We start from the raw sequence: 6,763 nt of genomic DNA, 5'->3' as shown, positions 1-6,763 counted from the left end.
GCCAAATCTGCTGTTTCCTAGTGGTGTGGCCATGGGCAAGCAAATTAGCTTCTCTAAGCCTGTGCTCATCTGTAAAATGGGGCCATTATAGTGTGTGCCTTACAGCTTTGGACTTTGAAATTTAAGTAAAATAATGCCTATGAAGTTCTTACAATGCATGGCACCCGGGAAACACTCCATAGGTATCAGCTATTATCACTGAGTGACTTGTCCTAAAGTATGAGACATTAATATGGTCACTTTGGGCCACACATGTTGGCAGCTTTGGCCTGACTTAAAGTCCTGGCAGCTAGAAGCATACAAGGGTAGATGGATATCCAAATATCCATTCATATATACTTATGTTTATATATACTTGTGTTTCCCCCTCTTTTTATTGGTTAAGGCCATGGGTTGGAGATTTCGATTTGAATCCAGAACTCACCTCAAATAAGTTACTTAACTTTCTCTAAGCCTCTGGGTTTTTTTGTTTGTTTTTTTCTGGTTTGTTTGTTTGTTTTTAGTTTTATTTATTTATTAATGAAAGACACAGAGAGAGAAGCAGAGACGTAGGCAGAGGAGGAAGCAGGCTCCCTGCTGTTCGGAGCCTGATGTGGAACTTGATCCCAGGACCCTGAGATCAAGCCCTGAGCCAAAGGCAGACACTCAGCCACTGAGCCACCCAGGTGCCCCAACCCTCTGTTTTTTTTTTTTTTAATTGCAAAATGAAAATGTTGATATCTACAGATAGCAATGCTGCAAGAAGTAATTGCATTAACTTATGAAAGGTATTTAGCACAATGCCTGGTAAGTGAAGAGTCTTCATTATTATTTATTGGTCCTCATGGGTTAGGAGAGAGGTAATACCTCCCAAGAGGAGTTACTTCCCCCTATAATCCTTACCACATGTAAGATTCTCTCTTTGGTGCTTCAATCTCTGGCAGGGATTCTTTGGGCTTCTACCAAAAAATGTTTTCAAGTTGCCTTTCCTCCAGTGTTATTGAGATAGAATTGACATACAGCTCTGTGGAAGTTTAAGGCATGCTGTACCATGAGTGGACATATATAGATTGCAAAACAGTGACCACAATAAGCTTAGTTACCATTCATCTCTCATAGTCACCAAAAAAAAAAAAAAAAAAAAGATTTTCCTTGTGATGAGAACTTTTAGGTTTTTAAAAATCATCTTGACAGTACTAAGGGACACTTAATGAAAAATGCTAGTCTCCACATATAACCAAATAGACCAGATCATTGACAGCATGCTGGTCCGAGGACAAAAGCAGGTCAGCATTTCTCAGAGTATGTTCTACTGCGCTCTCATTCAGGAGATACTTCTCAGGAAAGGGTGCTATGGCCAAGTAAGTTTGGCAAACATGACTATATCTTCCTTTTAGGAAATTACAGTGCAGATCAGCTTATTGGAGGCTCTGGGAAATGTTACAAACAACCACCACCAGGAAGAAGGAAAAGAACCAATGTAACGCTATTGCTCTAACATGGCATTAAGGAACAAAACCCCCCATTATGAAACACTAATAATACACTTTGCTAAATGCTGACATAGCCATACCAAGGTAAATGGCTTATTTTTGGTCCCCAGGAGCAAGCCTTTCATTGCTATGCAATAGAGTCCCAAAGTGATAAGAACAAGTTCATGATCCTTATGTACTTCTAAGCAAAGCAAAGTTCCCATAGGTATGGTAACTGTATTTTAGAACTAAAAATTGGGACTATTTTAAAGTAGGTAGCTTATTAAGCTCAGGACATATGATTCTCCAGCACAGCACTAGACACACGGAAGGGATTCAGTCATTGAACTGAGGTGAATTTCTTAGGTCAGTCTCGGTATTTATTATACCCCTCATGTTATACTTGCCTGGAACAGTAACATGGACACTTTAAGTCGAGAGGGCATGAAACTTTATATCATTACCTTATTAAATACATTATCAAATACTGTTTTAAAGATTTTATTTATTTATTCATGAGAGACACACAGAGAGGCAGAGACATAGGCAGAGGGAGAAACAGTCTCCTTGCAGTGAGCCCGATGCGGGACTCTACCTGGGATCACGACCTGAACTGAAGGCAGACGCTCAACCACTGAACCACCTAGGCATCCCTAAATAAAATATTTAAAGAAAAAATAATGTAGTAATTGGAAATCACATTCTTAATTTAGAACTATGAAGCTAATATTTTTTTTTTTTTTTTTTTTAGTTTTTATTTATTTATGATAGTCACACACAGAGAGAGAGAGAGAGAGGCAGAGACACAGGCAGAGGGAGAAGCAGGCTCCATGCACCGGGAGCCTGACATGGGATTCGATCCCGGGTCTCCAGGATCGCGCCCTGGGCCAAAGGCAGGCGCCAAACCGCTGCGCCACCCAGGGATCCCTGAAGCTAATATATTTTTGACATGATCAGCAATGCATCAGATAAACAGATATAACAACTATAAACTATCTTGTAAAATAGAAGTAAGATTATGCTCCATAACATCAATATACACTCAAGGGGCTTCAAAGCATTTAAAAATGTGCATACAACATAATAATAAATACAGCTCTATTCAAAATCTACCTACTATAAATTTGACCTGATGTTAATATATGAGCTACAATAAATAGCTAACTAAAGGTGATTTTATATTCCCCCTTAGACTTCAGAAAAACTTTTAGGATGGTTGAATAGGCCAGTTGTGTTTAAAAAGCTGCCCAAAGAAATTTTAAAATCTGCCTTCTTTTTTTCTCAGTGCCTTCTATTTTTCTGTTAAAAGCTCAATATGGAGGGGTGCCTGGGTGGCTCAGTCGGTTAAGCCTCTGCCTCTGCCATTAGCTCAGATCATAATCCCAGGGTCCTAGGATCAAGTCCCTCATCAGGCTCAGTACTCAGTGGGGAATCTGCTTCTCCCTCTCCCTCTGCCCCTCCACCTGTTGTCTCTCTCTCTTAAATAAATAAATAAAAATTTAAAAATCTTTTAAGAAAAAAAGCCCAGTATGGAAAAACCAATGAAAGTTGCTCAGGCTAAAAAAAAAAAAGAGAAAAGAAAAGAAAAGAAAGCTGCTCAGGCTAAAGCTAGGGTAGTGGTTTGAGAAGAGTAGGAGTCTAGATTGTCGAGCTCCTACTCTTCCCAAACCACTACCCTAGCTTTAGCCTCACCCTCCTTCCTGAGCCAGCCCCTGATACACCATGGGGAGCCCTAGCTCCTGGAACAAGGACACTCCCACTGTCCAACATGTCCCTTAATGTCCCCTCTTATTCTACAGTCTGAAGTTTTCCAGGGAGAATCAACTTGTTCAAGGTCTCCCCAGCTCAACAACAGGAGAGTAGGCACCTGAATCTAGCTATTATCCCCTTTGACAGTTTCCCCACACACCCTCACCATAGGACAACCTGAACAATTTTTGGTTTTGCCAACCAGAGCACCATTAGATTTATTTATTTAACAACGACTTGGTTAATACAGTTCCTGCAACGATTCCCTCCTCTTATAACAACTCCTAGACCTGTTATAAGCAGTACCCATGAATCTCACATTTGATGTTATACATTTTTCTTAGTACATATTTAAACTAACAAGTATGAAAATGAAAAATATTTGTTCATATATCATTCACAGTCCATTTATGCACACCCCTCCCACTAGTGATTTCCATTCTACTCTTTGGAACATATATTTTTTAAGTATTTTATTTATTTATTCCTGAGAGAGAGAGAGAGGGAGAGGCAGACACAAAGGCAGAGGGAGAAGCAGGCCCCATGCAGTGAGCCCGACGTGGGACTCCATCCTGGGTCTCCAGGATCAGGCCCCAGGCTGAAGGCGGCGCTAAACCACCAGGGCTGCCCAGAACATATTGTTCAGTGTGCAGAAGAGACCTTTGCTTGAAGGAGGCCAGTTCAGGGCAGCAACTGGGTCTACCCCAGATACCAGGAGGTCCAGGGATTTGCAGGACCTTATTCCCTGTGGGTCTCAGTTCGACAGGATGACACAAATTTAGAATGAAATAAAAGCTTGACTACAGGGGAGTTAGTTTGAGTCTTAGCTTTTTGTTTTTATTTATTTATTTGAGAGAGAAAGAAGGAGCAGGGGAAGGAGCAGAGGGAGAGGGAGAAGCAGGCTCCCCATGGGGAGCCCAATGCAGGGCTCAATCCTAGGACTCTGGGGATCATGACCTGAGCCAAAGGCAGACACTAAACCAACTGAGCCACCCAGGCGACCCTCAGTCTTAGTTTTTCATTTTTTGTGTTTTAACTTAGAAACAAGTGGCACACACTGAACTCCATGCTCTTTTGAAACTACCCCCCATTCTGTAATTCAGTGGTTCTGCACACTATGCAATGTTTGGATTTATAACTTTGAAGTTTTCTGTATATCTTTAATGTGTACACTGTACATTAAGAAATCTGCAGTTCAGCCTTTGTAATCACAGTCAGATGCTGTGGGGCTCTGATGGCGGGAAATAATTCACACCTTGGAATGTTAATTGCACTTGCTCCCCAGCCTCGAGGCTCAAAATGCAGCAGGATCCTCGTGTAACTACATGTCCTGTCTTGTCCGCCTGGATTGGAAATTAAGGAGGAGAAGAAAATCATTTAAGTTTTTCCTAGAGTTAAGGTCAGTCTTTTTAAGCTCCCCCCACCTTGCTTCAGATAAAGTAAACTACATAGGCTGTATCTGATATAGAAATTTAATACTTTTTCCATCCTCTTCAGAGGTAAATTCTTGCAGATGACTTTTTCCATCTGGTGCATTTCCTATCACTGGCTGATCACCTTAGATCTGACACAAAGGTAATATAACCCAAGGCAGGTCGGATGTACCCCTTACTTTACATTTTACATTCAGAATTTCAATTTCTTTTTCTGGTTGCATCAGTATCAGAGACCCAGTGTTTGCAAAGCCTTCTAGAAACTTGGGAAATGCAGATTCATTTGTCAAGCTGGCCTTCACAGATGGACTAAAAAGATGATGATAAATAAAGTATCATTAAACACTAACTGAAAATACAGACTTTGAGTTTAGACAGGCCTGAGTTTGTCTTTTTTTAAATTTTTTATTTATTTATGATAGTCACAGAGAGAGAGAGAGAGGCAGAGACACAGGCAGAGGGAGAAGCAGGCTCCATGCACCGGGAGCCCGATGTGGGATTCGATCCCGGGTCTCCAGGATCGCGCCCTGGGCCAAAGGCAGGCGCCAAACCGCTGCGCCACCCAGGGATCCCCACAGGCCTGAGTTTGAATCCTGACTCTACTTACCGTGAAACTTGGGGCAAGTTAATTAACTCTGTACTTCAGTGCCTTCACTTACAATGCAAGGATTCAAACAGTACCTACTTCCTAGTGTTGGTTTGAGGAATATGTATATAAAAGGACATAAAATATTTAGCACAGTGCTGGACACAGAAAGCATGCCAAAATTGCTATTACTCTCATTATGACCTCATGATTACCACCATTCTGTCACACAAATTACCTGAAGTAGATACGACCATTATGACGGATGCCACAGATTGACCCACACAACATTCACTCCAGTGCCTGGACTCTCTCTTGTGGCCGGAGTTCAGCATATGACCCAGCTCCTGGCAAACCAATGCCCATGTGCCCCAGCAGTGGAAGTGATTCAAATGGAGTGACAACTGCCTGTGGGTGGATCCATCTTTTTGTAACTATGATGATGGAGAAGCTTTGGTAGAAGTTCCAATGTCCTGCCTCTAGCATCATAGGTGTTGAGTGGTGAGGAGCAGTAATGGGGTTTCCATGGGAACAGTCCAGTTTATGATTGGGTATTTCTTCTGGAACTCTTCTGGCTGTGCAGTATCCTAGCCTGTTTCCTTGGCACTGCTAGAAATCCTCTAAACTACCTAATAGTCTGCTCTAATCCTATTCTGTGAAAACTAGCTAGAGTGGATTCTGATATCTGCAACTGAGAACACAGTAATTACCAAAGTGATCAATATTAGAATCATCAGGATGATCCTAAATACTTCAGTCAAAAAAGATTAAGTATATCCAGGCCACTAAGGGAAAAAGAACAGCATATATAAAAACCTTGTCCTTGCTTTCAAAATGCAATCATCCTGAAAGATACCACATAAATGGAAACCTGTTTGGGTTTTCTTTTCTTCCCCCCCACTACCCACCTCCCACCCCAAGGCTTAATTTTCTTTTTGGCGGCAGAAGGACTTTTGTGAGAAACGGGCAGAAGGAACTGATTAAACATGAAGCTTCACAGGAAAGAATTGTCATTTGAGTCTTTATGGAGGATGACAGGTGAGCCTACCTGGCAGACTGTTCTCTATAAATTATAATGGGAGAGTCGAAAGGTGTGTGTGGGGGGGGCAGTTAGTATGGGTAAACGTTTGGCTCAGTGTGTTTTATGTGGTCATTAACATACTTACTTATAGGATGGCCCCTAGTGGTGTGCTCAATTACAATGATGAAATTACATTAAAAAAATAATTAACAAGAGCATTGAGATCTAGCTCCGGTCACATTTTGAATTAATGAGAAATGACTGTGAAGGCAAAGGCCTGGCTGAGATGGCTGTCAGTTTTACCTGGTTCTCATCTGTCTTTGTTCTTGTTGGGTTTTTGTCATAACATCAAGTTCTTTCTCCTACAAATATTGGTCTCATGGCGCGTTCTCTGAGTGATCTTGGCCTCAACGCTAATTCTCTTGTCATTTTTATTTAATTACCTAATTTTCTCTACTTCCTCTTCTATTCTCCTGGCAAAATGAAATGACCTCTTTGGAACAGATCGGGGAACTCAGTACTC

Source organism: Vulpes lagopus, chromosome 12 (genome assembly GCF_018345385.1).
Source record: "Vulpes lagopus strain Blue_001 chromosome 12, ASM1834538v1, whole genome shotgun sequence".
Lineage (NCBI taxonomy): Eukaryota > Metazoa > Chordata > Mammalia > Carnivora > Canidae > Vulpes > Vulpes lagopus.
Note: the sequence above shows the minus strand (reverse complement) of the source record.